At 55.0% G+C, this 20,631-nt stretch overlaps 1 long non-coding RNA gene across 2 annotated transcripts; it reads right to left on the bottom strand.

The window, feature by feature from the left end:
- Window positions 1-1,837: 1,837 nt before the first annotated feature.
- LOC112660608 (uncharacterized) lies at window positions 1,838-14,551 on the bottom strand. 2 transcript variants are annotated; one of them, XR_004807194.2, is made up of 4 exons: window positions 14,445-14,551; window positions 12,606-12,787; window positions 7,482-8,521; window positions 1,838-4,764 (listed from the first exon to the last, which is right to left on the bottom strand). It is a non-coding gene; the product is annotated as an uncharacterized LOC112660608 (long non-coding RNA). The 2 variants fall into 2 exon arrangements; XR_004807193.2 differs by lacking the exon at window positions 7,482-8,521.
- Between the last annotated feature and the right edge of the window lie 6,080 nt (window positions 14,552-20,631).

Here is a 20,631-nt window from a genome sequence, read left to right as displayed (position 1 = left end):
GCCTCCCCACTCTCCTTTCTGCCTTGGGCTCCAGACCAGAAATCTGTAGAGCTGCACCCTGGTAGCCTCTTCCTGGACATCCTGCTCACTCCCAGGGCCACGCATGAACTTGGCACCTTCCTCCCCAGATCTGATCCCCGTTCTGTGTCCCTTCTAAGGTATGGTCCCTCCAGCTGCCTGGCAGCCTGTCCAGCACCTGGGAATCATCCCGAGTTCCTCCCTCTCAGACTTGCATCCTGTGGATCCTTCCTCTCTGTGTTCTCTGCCACTACACCGGTCCAAGCCGTCATAATCTGTGACCTGAAGGAAGTAAGGAAGCAAGCCAGGTGAAGGTCTGGGGAGAGCATTTGCTGCAGAGAGCACAGCAAGGGCAAAGGCCCTGGAGCAGCAGCATTCACTAAAAGGCAAAGAATGGCAGGAGGAGGTAGGTAGGCCATATACAAAAACTCAGGCCCTTCTGAGGGCTGTGTTCTTTGTTGGGTAGCTGGGAGGCCATCACAAAGTTAGGGTCGAGGAGGGACCACCACATTCCCACAGATGATTCTGGCTGCCTTGTGGAGGAGGCCGCTGGGCGTCTGAGTGGAGGCAGGGAGCCTAGAAGGAGCTGCTGCAGCTCTCCAGGTGAGAGAGGACGGTGACCTGCATCAGAGGGATAGTAATGGAAATGGTACAATTGGTAAAATATGTTTAAAGATGGAACTGACAGGCTTTGCTGATGGGCTGGAGATAAGGGTGAGAGACAAGGTCAAGGGGACTTCTGGGTCTCTGGTGTGGTAAAATGGAGCTGCCATTCACTGAGCTGGGAGCACCATGTGAGGGCAGATCTGTGAAGGAAAATCAAGAGCTCAGTTTGGGGCAGGTTGAGCTCGACATGCATGATGGCAGCCAAGGAAGAGATACCCAGGAGGCAACCTCTCAGACACACGATTTGGGGCTCAGGAGAAAGGTCAGGACCTGGGTGAGATCACCTGGGGAGTGATTAGATATGAAGATAGGTCCAGTATCCTCGGATACTCCGAGGAGGAAGAAGGTCAGAGGAGAGTGAGGAGGAATGGGCTTCATCTCAGTCCACTGCTCTCCATTCTATTCCCTTCTGTTCCATTAGAGCTAACTGGTTACAAGAGACAGAAACCAGTCATGGCTGACGGCAGTTAAGGGGAGGGGCACACTACTGAGGGGGTACAGGCTAGGTCAAAGGAGCCAGAAATCCCAACACCTGTGGGAAGGCCAGGAGCCCAGGCAGCTCCCAGCTAGAGGGGTGCTCTCTCTGGGTTGTTGCCACTGGAGCGATCAGCTCTGACGGTGCTCCAGCCTCGCGTGAACCTGCCCAAGGGCCTGTTGGCCAAGTGCATGTGGAGGAGGGTGGGCACCATTATTACCAACACCGCCGTAGCACCACCATGCCCTCAGCCACCACCAACACTGCTGCCAGCACTATGCCACTACTGCCACCACTGCCCCTCCCCGCCCCTCTCCTGCTCATGCATGCACTCTCTCTGTCGTCATGCGCGCATGTGTGCCCATACACACATACACACACACTCTTAAATAAATAAATAAATAAATAAATAAATAAATAAATAAATACATAAATAAATGGGACGCCTGGGTGGCTCAGTGGTTGAGCATCTGCCTTTAGCTCAGGGTGTGATCCTGGGGTCCTGGGATTGAGTCCCGCATTGGGCTTCTTGCAGGGAGCCTGCTTCTCCCTCTGCCTATATTTCTGTCTCTCTCTCTCTCTCTCTCTCTCTCTCTGTGCCTCTCATGAAGAAATGAATAAAATCTTTAAAAATAAATAAATAAAATCTTTAAAATATTTATTATGAAGGCTGCCAGGCATGTGTAGAATTGGAGAAAGCACTGCCACGGATCTCCGGATGACCACCACCCAGCTTCAACAGTTATCAGCATATGGCCAATCTTAATTTCATCTATATCCTCAACCACTCCTCCAACCTTAGGCTATTTTGAAGCAAATCCCTGATATCATATTATTTCATCCATAAAGATACGATAAGGAATTTAAAAACATAACCATGATAACTTTATCACACCTAAAAAGCAATAAATCTTAATATCATCATCAAACATCTAGTTAGTATTCAAATTTCTCTAATTCCTTTTGATTTGTTCAAAACAGCTTTCAGACAAGATCCACGCACTGCATTTGACTGATACCTCTTTTAAGCTCTTAAGTCTGCAAATTCCCCTTCCCTGTGTTTTCCCTTTCACTTCATTTGATGGAGCAACGTTTTTTTTTTTCTTTTTGTTTGTTTTGTTTTGTTTTAAAAGATTTTATTTATTTGTTCATGAGAGACACAGACAGAGAGGCAGAGACACAGGCAGAGGGAGAAGCAGGCTAGGCTCCCTGTGGGGAGCCCAATGTGGGACTCCAGCCCGGGACTCCTGGGATTATGCCCTGAGCCAAAGGCAGACGCTCAAATACTGAGCCACCCAGGCTGTCCCTGGAAACTGACTATAGGATGCCCTATTTTGTAGTTTGCTAGTTGCACCCCTGTGGTGTTAACATGTTCCTCTGAACCCTATGTTTCCTGTAATTCTAGGGGCTTGAGATAGGTCTAGAGGCTTGCTCAGATTCAAGCAAGAGTTTTTGGAGTTTTATGCTGCATAGTGTTGTGTCCTTCCTAACCTACTACTCCAAAACATACCTAATATCTGATCACTTCCTTTTTGTGATATTAAGATTGACTAATGGTTTGGAAGTTCTCAGATTGGCCAATCCACTATAAAGCACCCCATATGCTTTTCATTAATAATTTTGGTAACCAGGGATCCCTGGGTGGCTCAGCGGTTTAGCACCTGCCTTCAGCCCAGGGTGTGATCCTGGAGTCCCAGGATTGAGTCCCAGATTGGGTTCCCTGCATGAAGCCTGTTTCTCCCTCTGCCTGTGTCTCTGCGTCTCTCTCTCTCTCTCTCTCTCTCTCTCTCTCTCTGTGTGTGTCTCTCATGAATAAATAAATAAAATCTTAAAAAAAATAATTTAGGTAACCACTGATCATCATGCTTAATTTCACTATTAGAGGATTGCAAAGTGGTGATATACTATCATATCCTAGCTAGAATTTTCCCAAAGAGAACTGATTATTCTGAGAAATAGTTCAGAGAAGAAATAGAAGATAGATGATTGCTTTTTCCTTAATTGAAATATTTTTTGGAATAATAAGTTTGTACCTAGAACACCCAATGTTGACCAATAAATTTTTTTATCTACCCTTCTATGCAAATGGATTTTTAGCATCTGTGCTGTATTTCAGTCTATTGCAGACTTTTTTGATGTTCAAATTGTGCCACCTCTGACCAGTGTGGGAACCTCTGCAAGTTAGCTCCTGAGTCCCGTCTTCACAACTCCACAGATTTCGATCACTCCTCTTGCATTCCGCATGCTAGACACCCAAGGCTCATCTTGAACATTTTCTGCCTTGACCTGCAGTCAGACATATATCCAATGAGCCCTGGCTCCTATGTTTGGGACATTATATTTAGAGGTCACAAAGGAGTCTACAGTGTAAAGGATAAAAAGGAGTATATCTGAATGCACTGTCCCTACCGTAGGGGGTTCAGGAAGGCAATGGAAAAATAATGGAGGCCTGAAAATGCTTCAACTTTGCTGGGAAGAATATAGTTGCATGAAACAGGAGTGTATGGTCATGGGGAGGAGGAGGAAGGCCAGCGCAAGGGCTGGTTGATACTGTAATTCCATTGCACTGATCATTGATAATTGCAATCATCCTTGGAAAGGAGAGGGGACTGGGCCCAAGGCCCAGGGGATAGATTGGCCTTAGGTGGAAGGGACAGTTCCTCTACTGCAACAGCAGAAAGGGAAGATGGATATTTCTGGGCTTGGTTGCTCTGGAGCAGGCAAGAAGGTAGACAGTGGGGGGAGCCAATATTCAAGATGGCCTCATGGTATTCAAACCTCTGTGTGGTCCCTTCCCACACTGAATAGGCCGACACATGGAACTAATAGGATATTCCGGAAATAACAGAGCATGACTTCTGATGGGAGGTCATGACAGATATGGTGGCTTCCATCTTCTGCTCTTGGGCCACTCACTCTGGAGGAAGCCAGCTGTCATGTCCTGAGGACACTCAAGTAACTCCATGAGCCAGCATAAACTTGCAGCCAGGTGAGTGAGCCAACTTGGCCACAGATGCCTCATCCCCAGTCGAGCTTTCAGGTGACAAGAGTCAACATCTTGATTGTAACCTTGGGAGAGATGGTAGGTCAGAACCACCCAGCTAAGCCCCTGGGCTCCTGACCCACAGAAACTGTATGAAATAATACATATTTCTTGTGGCTTGAAGCTGCCAGTTTCTGGGGTGATTTTCTTTTATTAGCAATAGACATCTAATAACATGATTGTTATAAAAGATGCTGGGGCAGAAAGGAAATAGTGCTCTGTTTGAATGAGTGATCCAGAGAAGTGTCTAAGAGCCCAACAGGATAAAGTCTTTCAAGTTGAAAGGATCAAGGAACCAAAAGCCCAGATATGGGACAGACTGTCCAAGTGGATATTAAAATCCTCCAGGAAGACAGGACAGCTTGGGATCCAGGTTCCAAATTCTTCAGTGAATGAGGAGGAGCTCAGGAGATGCAACATCATGGTGGTAGTGGAGGGGAGTGGATAGTTTGGCTCTCAAATGGGAAGCCTGAACTTTGGGGGTCTGTTTTTGCATGCAGAGAATGAATACTAGTCAGAATGGAGTCACGGGGCCAGGAGAAGACCAATCCAATCCTTGGCTCTGGCATGAAAGAGAATTGAAAATTAAAGTCATCATTAGCACTGTTGGCATCACTCTACCACCACCACTATCTCCGTCACCACTGTAGTCATCATCACCAGTGTCGGCAAAATCCTGACCACTACCAGATACATCACCATCACCACCGGCACAAGGGCTGTCACCAATGCAAACACCGTCAGTGCTATCACAACCACCACCTCTACCAATACGACATCATTAAACACCACCACCATCCTTGTCCCCACAAGCATCAACCACCACCACCACCACCACTGTCACCTACTCAGTGCCAGCATGGCCATCCCCATCACCACAGACATTGCCATCACCTCCACCACTACCACCTTAACAAACACCTCACAATCACCACCCTCACCTGGACCCCCATCTTCCCCATCATTGCCCCATCATCATGAACACCACCATGCCCACCACAGACATTGTTACCACCCCCACCTCCACCATCACCTATGACTGCCCTCCACAACTACCATCTCCCCCAGCATTATCACCACCGTTGATTCTAACATCACAGGGGCACAGCGCTAGAAGCCTGCCTCAATACCCGTCCCCCTTTCCTCCTTAGAAACAGGGTGCCAGATTCTTCAGCGGGCACAAGGTCACATGGAAGAAAGGTCACAATTCCCAGGCTCCCCTGTCAGTGGGATATGAGAAGAAGTGTGGGGGACTTCCAGGAAGTCTGCTCCAAGGAGGGGCAGCCTCTCACCTCCCTTTTCATCACTGTGGGCCAGGCAACCATTATTTCTCACTTGTTTTACTATGATAGCCTCTTAATGGGTCTTTTTGCTTCTCCTTTGCCTCTTGATTTCCTATAGGACCAAAGTGTCCCATGAAAAGGTAAATCAGACCATGTGATTGCCTTGCTTAAAACCTCCAGTTTTTTAAAACGCCTGGGTGGCTCAGCGGTTGAACATCTGCCTTCGGCCCAGGGCATGATCCTGGAGTACCGGGATCGAGTCCCATATCGGGTTCCCCTGCAGGGAGCCTGCTTCTCCCTCTGCCTGTGTCTCTGCTTCTCTCTCTCACTCTCTCTGTGTGTGTCTTTCACGAATAAATAAATAAAATCTTAAAAAAAAAAAAACCTTCTAATAGCTTCCCAATGCATTTAGCATAAAATCTAAACTCTTTATCCTGACCTATGAGGTTCTAAGAAATGGAGTTCCTGCATGAGTCTTTGTTCCCATCTCCCACCAGACTCCCTCTTGCTCACATTTTCTAGCTGTTTTGCACCCCTTCTGGAGTCTCTAACGAACTTATTTTTTGCTCACCACAGGGCCCTTGCACATGGTGTTCCCTCTGCACAGAATGTTCATTAAACCCCAAATTCTATATATTCTTTAGGGTTCTAGATATTTTAGAACAAAAATATCTCCCCTCCCTTGCCCCCCCCCCCCCGCCCCAGCCAGGTCTAGTTTCCTGTATACCCTTGCTTCCTGGCAAGTATTGTTTGTGACAATATGCTTGTGGACTTACATGTTGACTATGTATCTCTTCCACTAGACTGGAACATCTTTCATGGCAGGGATATGTGGGTGGATGGGGGTATGCATTTACTAACTTCTATTTTTTTCAATAGCAGAAACAGCACTGGGCACATGGAAATATTTGTTGAAAAAAATAAATAAACGCTAGAGTGTGTTCATGCTGGCCCATCTCTAGAGTCACGCTCCTACCTCAGCTTCCTTCAGGCAAGTTATTAAATTGTCTCTCGAGTCAGTTTCTTCAACTGTAAAATGGGAATAGTCATGGACGTTTCCTTCTGGGTTGTTTGGAAAATGTAATGAGCTAATATGGATAAAGCGTTTAGGACACTGCATACACTTAGGGCCTTATAAATGTTTGCTGTGGCTGTTTTCATTCCTCCTGCCCACAGAGTCTGCTTCATTGTCACTGGAGCTTTTTCCCACTTTCAGGCTGCTTGGCCAGATGTTGCCCTTCCTTGGGACCTAGGCCAGTTCCCTACATCCCAGCTCCTAGAAGGCTGAGACTGTCCCAATGCCCCCCTTTACCCAATCATGCCTCCTTGGTATAAAGCTGGGCCCGGAACATGGCCAAGTTCACCACTACCCCCGTTCTGGGACATCCTTCCTTGCTCTCTTGGTGTCAGTCTCTGCGGTCAAAGCTGGCTCCACCTAAATACACCTGACTGTAGCGCTGAGGCTCACATGATGCATTTAGCAGTGTTTGCTGAATTTTTAAAATGTTACTTAATAAAAATTTAACATACTTCTTTTAAAATGTAAGTGACAGAAAATTTAAAAGCAAAATTAAATAATCATTCCCAACTCCCACCACTCAAAGCAATCGTCATCAACTTTGGAAGGAGCGTAATTCCAGACACCTCCCAGAGAGGCTCACAAATATGGAGCTCGGTCACTAGTATAGAAATGGACCATATTATGCTGGCAGTTTAACAGGGTTAAAGGATTGCCTTTAGTTTCACTTGGATTTAATCCAAGAGAAAAAAAGCTTGACATGCCACTGAAGGAACTGCTGGTCTGGATATGTGCCAATTGTCATGCTGGTCTACTCTACTGATGACGTCATGGTACTCGGACCTGGGGCAGGTTGTGCAAGCACCTTGTTATCCTACTGAGGCACGTGAGGCTTGCCCTATCAGTGAAAGTTTGAAGGGTCTCCATGCCTGGGGCATGCTGGGAACTCTCTTTTGGGGGGCGAGGACAGGCTCTTACCCTTCCCATCTCCAGCCATGAGGAAAGAAGCCCCAGCACTCAGAGGGCCCCAGGATGCGGCAAACATCACACGTGGGAATGCTGTCCCAACCCACCCATCAGGTGACTGCGTGGGTGGGGCCCGGAGCAAGAGAAGTCTCTCCAGAAGATTCAGACTGTGGTCAAGCTGCTCCACAGTCATATGATCTGCAGATCTGATGGTGGTAGACACGGCCCCAGGTGGAGCTGCTGGCCAGCCCTGGAAAGAGGTTGCTATGCGAATGCTCCGAGTGCCGCAGCAAAACTATTTCAGGAGCCGAGCTTCTGGAATGCTACAGGGACCCTGCAGGGCCTCAGCGTCTGGTGATGGGGCATCATGTGACCGTGTGACTGGACATGGCCACCATCAGATCCAGTAATCATAAGGTGGCCGGGTCCAGCAGCAATCCACCACGTGATAGACGGGAGCACTCCGGATCGCGCTGAGCACGTCTGTGCACAGGCCGCAACAAGGCGGGCTGGCCTCCCGCATTCCCACCTCTCTGTTCTGATGCCTCTTCTTCTGCCCGCCTGTAGCTCCGGGGCAGGGGTTCCTTGGGTCAACTGGGGGAGGAGGCTCGGCTCACAGATAGATCTGTAACCACATATGGACCTCCGACACCCTAAAGTCCTCTTGGAGCATCCCTAAGAGACTGGTGGAGAGACATGGTCCTGGGGCAGCGCCGCGAGGGGGACACTGGGCAGCAGTCGGTAGCCTGGCTGGTCAGCCCCTCGCTTGGGAGAAGGGAAGACCCGAGACAAGGAGGTCTGGGGAGTCAGTTACTGGGTGGGCACGGTGAGTGTGCGTCCAGCCTGGAACAGAGAGGTGAAGACTGACTTGCCTCGGGGCCACTCGAGCACTTGCACGATGAATCTATGAACACTGCAGCCACGCGGCAGGGCTGACTCGGCGCGTGTGCCCCAGTATGGCACCATGGCTGTGGCAGGTCCCCACCTTCCAGCAGCAGAGACCAACGCTGAGTTCTTGATGGGGTCACCTCTTCAAGAGACTGGCCAGCAACCTGATGGAAAGTTGGTCACACTGATCCTTTCCACCCTGGAGAGGCCAGCAACTTATCTTTACTGGAACCAAGGCCCTCTCCGGTGGCCTCCGGGCTGCAGTGCCTCCACTAGCACCGCCGCCTAGGGGCGGTGTCATTACATGGGTCTGATGGCCCTATTTCTTCAGCCAGGGCAGGTGGCTTCTCAGTCACTTTCCCATCTGCACCAAGCACACAGGAAATGATTCAAATGATTACTGACTCAATGGACTCAAGGACAGTACATCATTAGGACTATTCTGGAAGCACAGAAGAGAACCTAGGTCACTACATGTGACAGATACTTTAGGTTATTAGAGCTTCGTTCTCTCAAGGAACCCTGGTGTCCTGCACAACACTGTTTCAGACCAGGGACCATTTACCAGAAGGTGACAACAGAACATAACCACAGGTCCATTGGTCACGTCCTAGCTCACATCACTCAGTAGCAGCCCGCCTAAGAGGAATGGCCCACTGAAGGCTTAGCTCCAGTGCCAGTCTCGGACATCCTGAGGGCTGGAGGCTTGTCCTCTGCCACGCAAGAAAGCATGGAGACTAGACGACAGGTGGCATAGGGCCCTGTCACTGGAGCACAAGCAGGGGCAGAGGGAGGAGGGCCCTTCTTTCCGGCCATCATGCCCTCTTGCAGAACCCCTACTTCCTGCCCCACAATCCTGGTGTCAGCCAGACGGAGGTCCTGGTTTGGGATGGGATGAGGGGACTTGACAACTTTCGGGTGCACTTGCAGCTGTGGTCATGGCTGGGAGGAACTTACTGGTGAGGATAATCAACTCCGGCCTCTGTGAGAAGATGGGGAAGACCGCTGCCGTCCCACAGAGGGGCAGGGAGGAGTACCTCCAGAGCTCAGAATCCTCTGGGGCTTCTGCTTGTCCAGCTGTACCCAGTGACAAGGACTGGGGGCAGGAACATGGCTGGACAGGGGGAAGCAACCGAGGTCTCACACCCCTGGTGAAGAGCCAGGGCAACCTAGAGCCACAGAAGTGCTGGCGGCAGCTGAGAGGATCCAGAACAGGTGGGAAGAGATGGTGGATACCAATTGCAGCCTCAGGACCAAGCCCAGCAGGAGGGACCACGGCTCATTATACTGTTCCCTGTATTAAAATCCGACAGGGATCAAGGCCGGCTACTACCTTGAATTAGACTCTGGGACACACTGGACTTAACAGGGATTACAAATGGAGCTGAGGAGGGCTAAGGGGCGCAGGGGGGCTTTGGGTTTCTGTCCCAGAATTGGCCAATTCCTAGAGAGCTAGAGATTAAACCACTGCCCCACTCCCACCGCCGTGTGCTTTTCAAATGCAAACCAGCCAATCCAGGGCGCCTGGGTGGCTCAGCTGGTTAAGCTGCAGGAAGCTTGAAGGTTGGTCCTGATCCCAGGGTCCTGGAATTGAGCCCCAAGTCCCAGCCTGTTTTTCCCTCTCTGCTGCTTCACCTCCTTGTGCTGTCTCTCTCTCTCTCTCTCATCAAATAAATAAATAAATAAATAAATAAATAAATAAATAAATAAATAAATAAAAAAAACCCAGCCAATCCAGAGCCCACAGCCCGGCCACCTCCAGTGAGCTCTCACAGAGGGGCCCCTAGCCCCGCCCCCGCCCTATCACCGGCCAGGTCCCAGACAACTCAGGACTGCCCTAGGCTCCAGACACTGCTAAAGTGATTCAAACCAGCCACCTCCAAGCGTGCTTACCTGGCTTACCTGTCCTCTCTTGAGGAAGCCACAGGAAAGGCTCCCCAGTCACCACTGCCCCAGTGCTTCCCCAAGCGACCCCTCAAGGTGCGGTGTGCCCCCTCCTCTGGGAACTGCAGCTGTCTTTTCAATGATGGCCTTACTGGGCCTCATTTTTGTTCTTTTTCTTTTTTAAAAATATTTTATTTATTTATTTTAGAGAGTGCGTGAGACAGCACAAGCAGTGGAGAGGGAGAAGTAGGCTCCCCACTGAGCAGGGATCCCCATGTGGGGCTTGATCCCAGGACCCTGGGGATCATGACCTGAGCCAAAAGCGCATGCTTAACGGACTAAGCCACCCACGCACCCCTGAGCCTCAAATTTTCTACTAAGACACTCTTTTGAACCATGGACTGTACTGGAACTTCTGCGGCCCACCTCCAGGGCTCCTGCCCAGGCACATCCCAGCCACAGTGCTGCGGTGACCATTCCCTGCTGTCCGACCAGCCTTGCGAGGGTGCAGGCTGATGCCCCAGCATGAGGACCACCTGCGGGACCTGCTTGGCTCTCAGCTACAGGAACTCAGAAGCACAGAGGCTCCTGGGCCACCTGCAAGCATCGGGCTGGAAGCCTCCAGCCATGTGTCCCCTTTGGCCCCTCTTGGGTTGGGGGGGATGGACAGTTTTCATTACTTTCCTCGAGGTTCCTCAGATGGCCCATTAGAAATCGTGGTTCAATAATGCCTCTGTTTGTTGGTTCCCCCCCAACCCCCCTATTCCCTGGGACCACCTTCCTTAGAGAGGGAGATGAACGCAAACACACCCCATTTCTCAGGCTCTGCCTTTCCTGAGGTTGGTGCTGAGAATGAGAGAAATCTGTGTCTCGAGGAACTGAGGGCCCCACAGGGGGCTCTTCCCTATGAAATGAGGCAACCAGAGCTGCAGCCTAAGGCTGTGAGGATCCCAGAAATTCACAGGCCACAGTCCCGGCAGGAAAGAGGTGACACTCAAACTAGCAGCAGGGTTTCACAGCGGGGCTATTTGTAGGGCCTACTGAGGACAGGAGAAGTTGGCCCATGAGAACCAAGCCCATGATGGGCCCGCTGGTCCAGCCAGGCCCTGGGGACTTCCAGGAGTCTGACAGGCACGGAGGCAACCTGAATGTGGAATCCCGAACAACCTCACACCCGGGCAACCCCTGCCAACGCTGCCTCTTGGCTTTAGAACCTCATCGTGTGCCTGCATGAACTCTTACCTGCAGTACGGCCTGCCTGGGCAGCCTCAGGCTCGTACTACTCCACCCCAGGATCGCCTCTTTCTGGGCCACCTCTCACGGGCAGTCAGGGGCAGGAGGTACAGAGAGGGCACCTGGGTGGGGCCCCAAAAGCTGGTGACAGCTGCGACAAGATGGGTGCAGACACTGTCCTGCCTCTGAGGCAGGCTGTGCCTGGGCCACCCGCTAGCCTTTGCCCAGCTTGGGTCTCCTGCCCAGCCCAGCCGATCTGCACACACCTTATCTCGGCCATCCATCGAGGGCCACCTGGACTAACCAGTCCTGCCAGAAACTGGATCTGGCCATAAAGGCCCCTCCCTGGAGGTGTGTGTGAGATAAACCCCCACCTTCCACTGGCCTTTGCCTGAGCCAGAGGGCCAAGGCCTGGGGTGGAGGTGGTGGATAGCTTGTTCCTCTGCCCCCTCCCCGCGCTCCTCTGTAACAGGCAAGGTTGTGTGAAGTCTCTCTTCCCACCAACCACTCCTGCCTGGGATGGGGACGCCTGGGTCAGCTATCAGAGCTGGGATGAGGGAAGGTAGAGGTCAGGGGGTAGGGCCATTGGGGAGAGCCTAGGACCTGCCCCAACACCAATTTTTCTTTGTTCAAAAGGGAAACTGAGGCCTAGATTGCTTTTCATCTCCATTTGTAAAGACCCTTAACAACTCATCACATTTTCCTTCGTGTAGAACCATCCGCTGGTGTACTCTTAACGTGCCCAGAGGTGAAGGACCTGCCTATTGCGGGCTGATGCAGAGGGGATCAGTGGGGCTCTCATTCTCATCTTCTAGATGAGGAAACAAGTCAGTTGTCCAAGGTCACATGTGGCCGAGCTGGGAGTGAAGCTCCCATCTGCCTGCAGAGCTGTGCGCTCAGAGAGACTTCCAGAGGCTCACCACCATAAATAAGCAGGCTCACCCACTTGTCCTGTTGGCTCCTTTCAATGATAAATTCCTGGAAGTCCAGTCATTGGACTAAAGCTCCCATAGGATTTTGAGCCTGATTCTTACTGACAAATGGTGTGCCAGTCGTGGTGCCCACGGGACCTCACCGCAGAAGCAGGGAGAGGGCCCCAACCCCACCACTGTCCGTGTTCTTGCTTTTTACCTGGTTGGTGGGAAACTATGCCATGTCACTCTGTTTGCACATCCAGGACTCCAAGCAGCTTGTCTATGCTTGTTGGTTGTTTCTGTATCTTCTGGTATGAATTCCAGGTTTCCATTCTTTGCAGGCAGAGACAAGGCTGAGAAGCCACGAGTTCCCCTGCTCTCTGGCCTCAGGCTCCTCATCTGTATAATGGGGAGACAGGGTCCTCCAGGGAGGATGCCAGGACAACAGCCCCTCCAGGCCCGATTCCAGCTACCGGAATGCTTCTTTTCCCCAGTCTAGCCCCAGGCCGGACTCCTGATACCAGGTAGTAAATAACTTTCCATTTGGTCACCTCTGTTTTGGTGAATCTTTTGCCCTGGGGAAAGCGGGCGTGTCCTTAGTCAAGGACCCATACCAGCTACCAGGAGGGGCAGGGAGTGGTGCCTCCCTGGCAGGGAGTCCTGCCAACTTGAGCTTCTGTCACTGTGTGCCAGGCATTGACACCTCGCATCAGTCTGCCTCCTTGCAGCTCGGAGGCCACAGCATCACCCCGTTATCCCTGCCCTCCAGTCCCAGCCCTCAAAGTACAGGTGGGAAGACTGAGGCTGGGGTGCACAGCAATGGGGTCCCAAGGACCCACAGTGCCTGCAGAGGTCTGGATGGCAGCGGGCCTGGTCCGCTGGTCTGGCTGGGTGGTGCACACAGGAGCCCCGGGTGGGGGGTGCTGCCCCTGAATGTGTCGCACACTGCGGCAGGGGAGCTTCGGCCTCTGCTCCCCAGCCTCGGGCCCCAGCGCCCGCAGATTCCTTTGCCTGGAATGCGAGGAAGCAGACAGGCCCAGAGAAGCCCAGCGACCTGAGCATGTGGCCCAGCATCAAGGGGATCAGTGTCCCCGCGGCGGGAGGATAAAGCGGGTCTTCCCCGCTGGCCTGGGCCAGATCCGGGCGCCGAGACGCCCCCCCCGCCCCAGGTCAGCGGCGGGTGCCGGGGCGCTCGGCCGAGTGCGGAGCGCGGCCGCCAGCGGGACATCTGCATGACAAAGGCGCGGCCGGCGGGGGCGGGGGCGGCAGGGGGCGCCTGGCCCGGCTGAGCCTCGCCCCGCCCGCAGGCCCGCAGCTGCCCCGCTAAGCCTCCGCCCCGCGGCCCGAAGATTTGGGGGGCGGGGGCGGCACGCGAGCCCCGGCGCTCAGCTGTGTTTGCTCGGGGGCCGCCACGCGGGGCGGCGGGGCTGCGGGCGGGACAAAGGCCCGAGCCGACCGACCCCGCAGGTGGCGAGGGGGGAAGGGAGGGCGCGCCGGGAGCGAGGGGGGCGGGGGGGCCGCGGCGGCGTCGGGGGAGGGGGAGGCCCGAGCCGCGGACGCAGGCCCCTCGGCAGCCAGCCCGACCGTGCACGGGGCCTCGCGTCCCTGCGCCGCGCCCCGGAGCTGCCCCCCAGGCTCCCTTCCTGCCCTGGGACCCAGGACGACAGACGGCACTGGGGTCCGTGGTTCCAGGCCGCTGGGGGCCGCTGGCTGCTCGGAGCCGTTCGTGCTTCCACGCGCCGGCTGCCGGGACCCTTGCGCTCACTTGCTCTGCACTTGCCGCCCTCCCATTGCCCCCAGGACTCACGGAGCCCCGCGCCTCTCACTCACGGTGCGCCCTTCGGCCCCTCTCCCCCAGCCTCCTCCCTGCCGGTGCTCCCCGCATCCCCCCCAGCCCCCCAGCATCCCCAGCAGCTTTCTCCACCTCCCCTCCCAGGAAAGGGCACTTCGGGCTCCAGGTGCCTGGACCAGACCCGGCTGGGCCCTGGCGTCCTTGGCGGTGCCGCCGCACCCGCTCTGCTGGCCTGACCTTCCCGAGCTATCCAGTCTAACCAACCTCTGCCAGGCCCGCCGCCGCCGGGGTCCTGCCCCAGAGCCTCTTGCCCGGACTATTCCTTCCTGTTCTCCCTGCTTCCGCCCCAGCAGCAGCTAGAAGGATCCTGTCAAAACCAAAGTCAGCCCTGCTGACCAAACCCTGCCCAGCTCCACACCCTCCCATGGCTCTCACCTCACTCAGAGGAAAAGCCAGAGCCCCCACAGCAGCCATGAGGCTCCGCGGATCTCCCGATCGCCCCCTCCTTTCCCCCTGACCCCCTACAGTCCACTCCAGCCACACACCCCTCTCCTGGGCAGGCCTCAGGGCCTTGTCACTTGCCATCCCTCTCTTGGAGCGCATGGCCCCCTCATTTCTTTCAGGTCCCTTCGGGCCTTTACTCAGATGCCACCTATTCAGTGCAGCCCTCCCTGGCCACCTGGTCTAAAATGTCACCCCCAACCCCCAACTCGTCTTGCATCTTTCTTTGCCTTATGTATTCTTGGCCCTTTTTGCTCTGTGGCATTTCTACATGTGTGCCTGCTCCCGTTGTGGCTCATTTTCTGTGTCCTGTGGACTGTAAGAGCCACCAGGGCAGAGATTTTTGTGTTTTCTGTTTGCTGTCATGTCCCCATCCCCCAGAGTTGGCATTGTCTCGGACACACAGCACATGTTTGATAAATATTTGCTGAGTGAAGGAAGAGTGAAAGCATCCAGTCCCCCGTGGTAACCCTGTAAGGTAGGCACCATTATCTCTATTTTTCAGTGTAAAGCACTGAAGCCCTGAAGGAGCAAGCAACTGGCCCAAGATCACAGGGCCAAAAAGTAGGGGGAGGGGTGGCAGGATTTGAATGCAGGCCCTCATTTCCTTTTATTTATTTTTTAAGATTTATTTTATTTTATTTTATTTTATTTTATTTGAGAGAGAGAGAGAGAATGAGTAGAGGAGGGGTAGAGGCAGAGGGAGAAGCAGACTTCTGAGCAGGGAGCCCCGATGCGGGGCTTGATTCATGACCCTGGGAGCATGACCTGAGCCGAAGGCAGACAGTTGATCGACTGAACCACCCAGGCGCCTGGGGCCCTCACTTCCTAGTGAGGTCTCCAACCAGAGGCCCAGAGGCTAGTTAGGGCCCCCAAAAACGTTTTGTGTGGCTTGAGCAGTTTCAGAAAAAATTGAGTCCATTTTAGCCATTTAAAAAAAACAGGTTTGGGGGCACCTGGGTGGCTCAGATGGTTGCTTAAGCAGCTTAGGTCATGATCCCCCCCCCCTCCTGGAATCTAGCTCCACGTTGGGCTTCCTACTCAGCGGGGAGTCTGCTTTTCCCTCTCCCTCTGCCCTCCCCAGCCTGTGGCTTCTGCTCTCCCTCTCTCTCTCTTTCTGACAAATAAATACATAAAATCTTTTTTTTTTTTTTTTTATGATAGTCACAGAGAGAGAGGCAGAGAGAGAAGTAGGCTCCATGCACCGGGAGCCCGATGTGGGATTCGATCCCAGGTCTCCAGGATCGTGCCCTGGGCCAAAGGCAGGTGCCAAACTGCTGCGCCACCCAGGGATCCCCTAAATACATTAAAAAAAAAAATCAGAGGGCTTTATGCAAAAACCTAAGCCTCCAGCTTTTCTAGCAACATTGAGATGTCTGGCCACTCCGGGTCCTCAGTCACACAGGACTAGAGCTGAGCAACAGTTTCCCCTCAGATGGGGGTGTGGGCTGCCTTATTTGTCCCAGTCTCCACCAGGCTGCTTCCTGGCCAGGCCCTGCCAACCCTCGCCCTGCCCAGGCCTCCTTCCTGTGAGCTTTCAGTGTTCCAGGCCTCTGCCCTTGGTGGTCCCTCTGCCTGGAATCCTCTCCCACAATTCTTTGCTGAGCTGCCTCCTTTTTGTCACTGAGGTCTCAGCCCAAATGTCACCTCCTCAGAGAAGCCCTCCCTGATTGCTCTGGCTCATTCTCATGATCTGAAATTACATCATTAATCTCTTTGGTGCCTGCATACTGTCTGCCCCTGTGGAATGGCTGCTCTAGAAGGACGGGGCTTGGGTCAGTCTTGTCACATGTCTGCGACAGCACCTTCACCTCCAGGCACTGGGTGACTGACCCAATGAGCAAAGGAGTGAGTGGAGGACTGGCCTGTAGCAGCCTCTGCTCTGAGTACCTCCCAGGCATCAAACCCTCCCGTGGGTGCACAGGAACCCTCTGCAGGGTTCACGGGATTGCTGGGACCAGATCACAGTCCCCTTGCTGGGGGGACAAGACGCCTCAGTGGTTTCCAGCTCTGTGACGACCTCGAGAGGCATGGGGGACCCTCTCCTTCCTCCGGCTCCCTGGGGTCTTACCACCGACTGGGGACTCTGAGTCTTCTGAGTCAGCTGAGCGACGCTGCCCTAGGTCACCCCCCTCGCGTTCCAGATGCAGCTGAGCCTCTACTTGCCCATTGGCCTCGCCCCAGCAGGCCCCCCGCAGCGCCACCTTCCAGGTCTTGGAGGGACAGCTGGCGGGGGCTGGTGAGGCTGTTTCAGTCCTGGCTCCGTTCACTTCTCCCCGTGTGACCACTCTGTACGCAGCCCCCCCCCCCCCCCCCCGCCCTTCCCGAGGCTGGTGAGACCTGTAGGCGCTCAGGGCAGGGGTGGCTCCCACCCCGCGCACAGCTGCGCTCACTGACTGCGCCGCAGGAGGAGCAGGTGGATGGCACTCTTGGAGCCCCCACCGGTGACTGACTCACCTGCCGCCTGCGCCCCTCTGTGCTTACTTGTGTGGGTGCTCGTGGGTGATGATGTGATCACATGCTTGCAGGTGTGTGCACGTGCACACATGAGTGTGCGGCCTGGGGGTGTGAGTGACCGCGTGCTTGTGCGACACGGCGTGGGCGAGGTGCCTGAGTGGCCCGGCCGGTCCCCGCTGGCCAGCCTGTGGAGGGTGGGGGCAAGCTCGCCTGCCCCTCCAGGCAGCCCTCCGGGCAGGAGTCGCTGGGTCCCGGCTGGCCAGGGCTGAAGGTCCGGCACAAGCCAGAAGGGACCGGTTGGTGTGGAGAGAGGGGGAGCCCTTCCCCAGGGCGGTCAGTTCCCAGGACCAGGCTCTGCCGCTCCTGCTCCAAGTCCCTGGACCAGGACCCCGGGGTGGAGGCGGGATCCGGGGGTGGGGTGCAGGGGGACTGGGCCACAGAGCTCGCACACCTGCTTCCCATCCCCGCCCCCACCCCCAGTGGGTGCCCCGCTCAGTGGACCCTCTTCCTTCCAGGGCTCAGCACCTGCGTTCGCCAGGCCCCCGGCCCGGCCGTGCTGGCTGCTCCCGTGAGTGGACTAGGTCTTGGGGGACCTCGGGGGTGTGCCCGCCTCTACCCCACTGGGGTGGCCTCAGTGGGCCCCGGGCCCCAGGGAGGCCTGAGCTCCCTGCCCCCAGCTTTCAGAGGGGCTCCACAGGGCGCTGTCCACCCCGCCGCCGCCCGCTGCTCGCCACTGAGCCGCTTCTGACTTTTACCCTCAGAACCCAATGGATCTCGCTTCTCCCTGCCCAGAATCCGGCCTCAGCTGGTGGGGCTGCCACGCGCCCCCTTTCTGCACAGTTCCTGAGGGCTCAGGCCCACGGAGCAGAAGGCTTCCCGACCAGACTGGACCTGTCAGAGAAAGACTAAGGGTCTCTGTTTCCCAAACTGGGTTCTGTGGAGCCATTTGCCCAAGGAAGCCCTCTCCCTCGGCCTGTCTCTGATCAAAGGAGGAGGACCTGGCTGGTCGGTGGGCGGCAGGCAGAGGCCCCAGGAGAAGGCTGTCCTCCCTGCCTGCTCCTCAGGAGCCAGGAGGAGGCCCAGGAAAGAGAGCGGGGACCCAGGCACAGTGGGAGCAGAAACGGCTGGAGGAGCCAGCTGCCCGCCTGGTTCTGTTTCTAGAAGCATCAAATGTGGGATAGGAGCACAGGGCCAGGACCAGAAAGGCAGGGAGTGGGATGCACACTCCCATACGTGCATGCACGCCGGAGTCTGTAGGAGGTGAGACATGGGCCAGGCAGCCTCTGGTCTTCTCAGATTTGGGCTTAGAATGCCAAGTGTTACCCCAGCCCAGACCTGCCTCAGTTGTCAATCTCTAAACCATCCTGTGCGCATGTGTACGTGTGTGTGTATGCACGTGTGCGTTCACACATGCACACCAGCAGGTGCAGAAAGTGTCAGTGGGAGCTGATGGAGCTGTTGGGCCTGGCTGGGTGAGCACCAGGACAGACGTGTCAGGTGTGGGGTACAGGGCCAAGGGTAGGCCAGGCCACTGTGAGAGTCTGTGACCAAGTCCAGTGTCCCTGTGCATGTGAGTGTGATAGCCACACCAGAGCCTGCCCAGGGGCCCTAGCGAGGACCCTGGGCAACCATGACCCCAGCCCTGGCCTAAGCCCTGGACCCCCAAGCCAGGAGCTCTGGCCTGCCCCCCCCCCACCGTGCTTTTGTCTGTTTCTGAAGTGACAAGAGACACACAAAAGGGCTTTTAATTAAATCAAAGGAGGGGGAAATGGGCCAGCCGGGCCACTATTATGTTACCCAACGTGAAAATGAAAACTTATTTTTAAAGCTCTGGTATTAATTTGAGATTATTCAGATAGTTAATTAAAAGTGCAGCATGTGTTAAATATTATTTCAACAAAGATTATCATCGGGCCTCCATGTAATGCGATCCCCCGGCTTGGGGAGCTTTATGCAAATTCTCTGCAGCCAGGAGGAAGGGCCCGCAGCGGCTGGTGGCTGGTGGTGGGCAGGGGCCTGGTGGCACACGGCGGCCCCTGCAGCACACCCACTCACCCAGCGCCTGGCCACCCGCTCACCTCCTTTCTGGCTCCTGCAGACACAGGTGGAGTCTCTGCCAGCGCCCCCCCTTCAGGCCTGGTGAGCAGGATACCATGGGGGCCCAGCAGCTGGACCGCCAAAAGTCCTCCAGAGAGCACTTGGGGTGTGCAGGTGGGTGTGTGGGTGTGAGCAGGGGCCTTGTGTGCTCGTGAGGTTGTCACAGTACTGGAGGCACGAAGTAACATTTGCACCTGATGGGGACATAGGTGGCGTGTGTTTGTGTGCTGGCTCAGCCATCTGTTACGTGTGTACCTGTGCACACACGATGCACATTTGGGCACCTGCCTATGCTATGTGTGTGCATATGCTTACCCGGGCTTGGGGCCCAGCACCTTTGGGGTGTGTGCCCGTAACCAGCTCTGAGCCAGTCATGTCACCTCTTGGCACCCCAGTTTATCCATCTGTAAAATGGGGTAAGAGCAGTATGGGCCTCGTAGGGAGGACTAGATGAGCATCACATGGACTAACAGACATAGAACATTTGGACAGGCATGTCCTATACAAATGGAACACAGCCACAGATGAAAGCCACACGCGGAGTTTTAAAGTTTAAATAGCTGTGTTTGAAAAAATAAAAGTGAAATTAATTTTTGTATTTCATTTAGCCCAGTATATCCCAAATACTGCCATCTGGACATGGGATCAATATAAGGAATGATTAATGTGATAGTGTAGCTTCCGTTTTTCATACTAAGCCTTTGAAGTCTGGCGTGTTTGGGACGGGGCTCACTCACCTCAGCTCAGCTGGCGGCCCTTCAGGCAGACGTCACAGGCTCTGGTTTCCCGTTCTGCAGGCAGCTGTCCTGGAGGAAGTCGCCCCCTTGCACCACCCAGGGAGAGCGGGGGCCTGCTGTGATGTCCCCTCCCCGGGACTCCGTGCAGAAGCGGGGCAGCCCAGAGCCGGGAGGTCTGCGGCCGAGTCGGGAACACTGGCACCTACGAACGCCCTCTGCGGCCCTCCCCACGTGCTTTAACTGGGTCCGTGTCCCTGGGTCGTCCTGGCCTTACGCCCGCACACAGGAGTGTTTACCAGGGGGGTCCACGTTGCAACAGCACACGGGGCACGACCCACAGGGCTCTCGCCCGGTGCCCCGCCCCCCTCGCCCGCGCCGCCCCCGCGCCGCTCGGCGGTGCGCTCGGCCGCGGAGGCGCGGGCCGCTCCTGCCCTCTGTCGGCGCCCGGCGGCAGCGCGGTGCTCACCCCGGCCACAGGGCGGGCCCCAGCAGCCTCCAGGGCAGGCAGCCCAAGGGACCCGGCGGCGACACAGGACGGACCCCGGGGAAGGTCGGAGCCCCGGAGGTCAGCACATTTCTGGGAGTCCCACTGGGTGCAAGTCCTGCCTGTGGGGCGCCCGGTGGCTCAGGGCTTCAGCATCTGCCTTCGGCTCAGGCTG

Source organism: Canis lupus, chromosome 20 (assembly GCF_003254725.2).
Source record: "Canis lupus dingo isolate Sandy chromosome 20, ASM325472v2, whole genome shotgun sequence".
NCBI classification, from domain to species: domain Eukaryota; kingdom Metazoa; phylum Chordata; class Mammalia; order Carnivora; family Canidae; genus Canis; species Canis lupus.
This window is presented reverse-complemented; position numbering and strand designations above follow the sequence as displayed.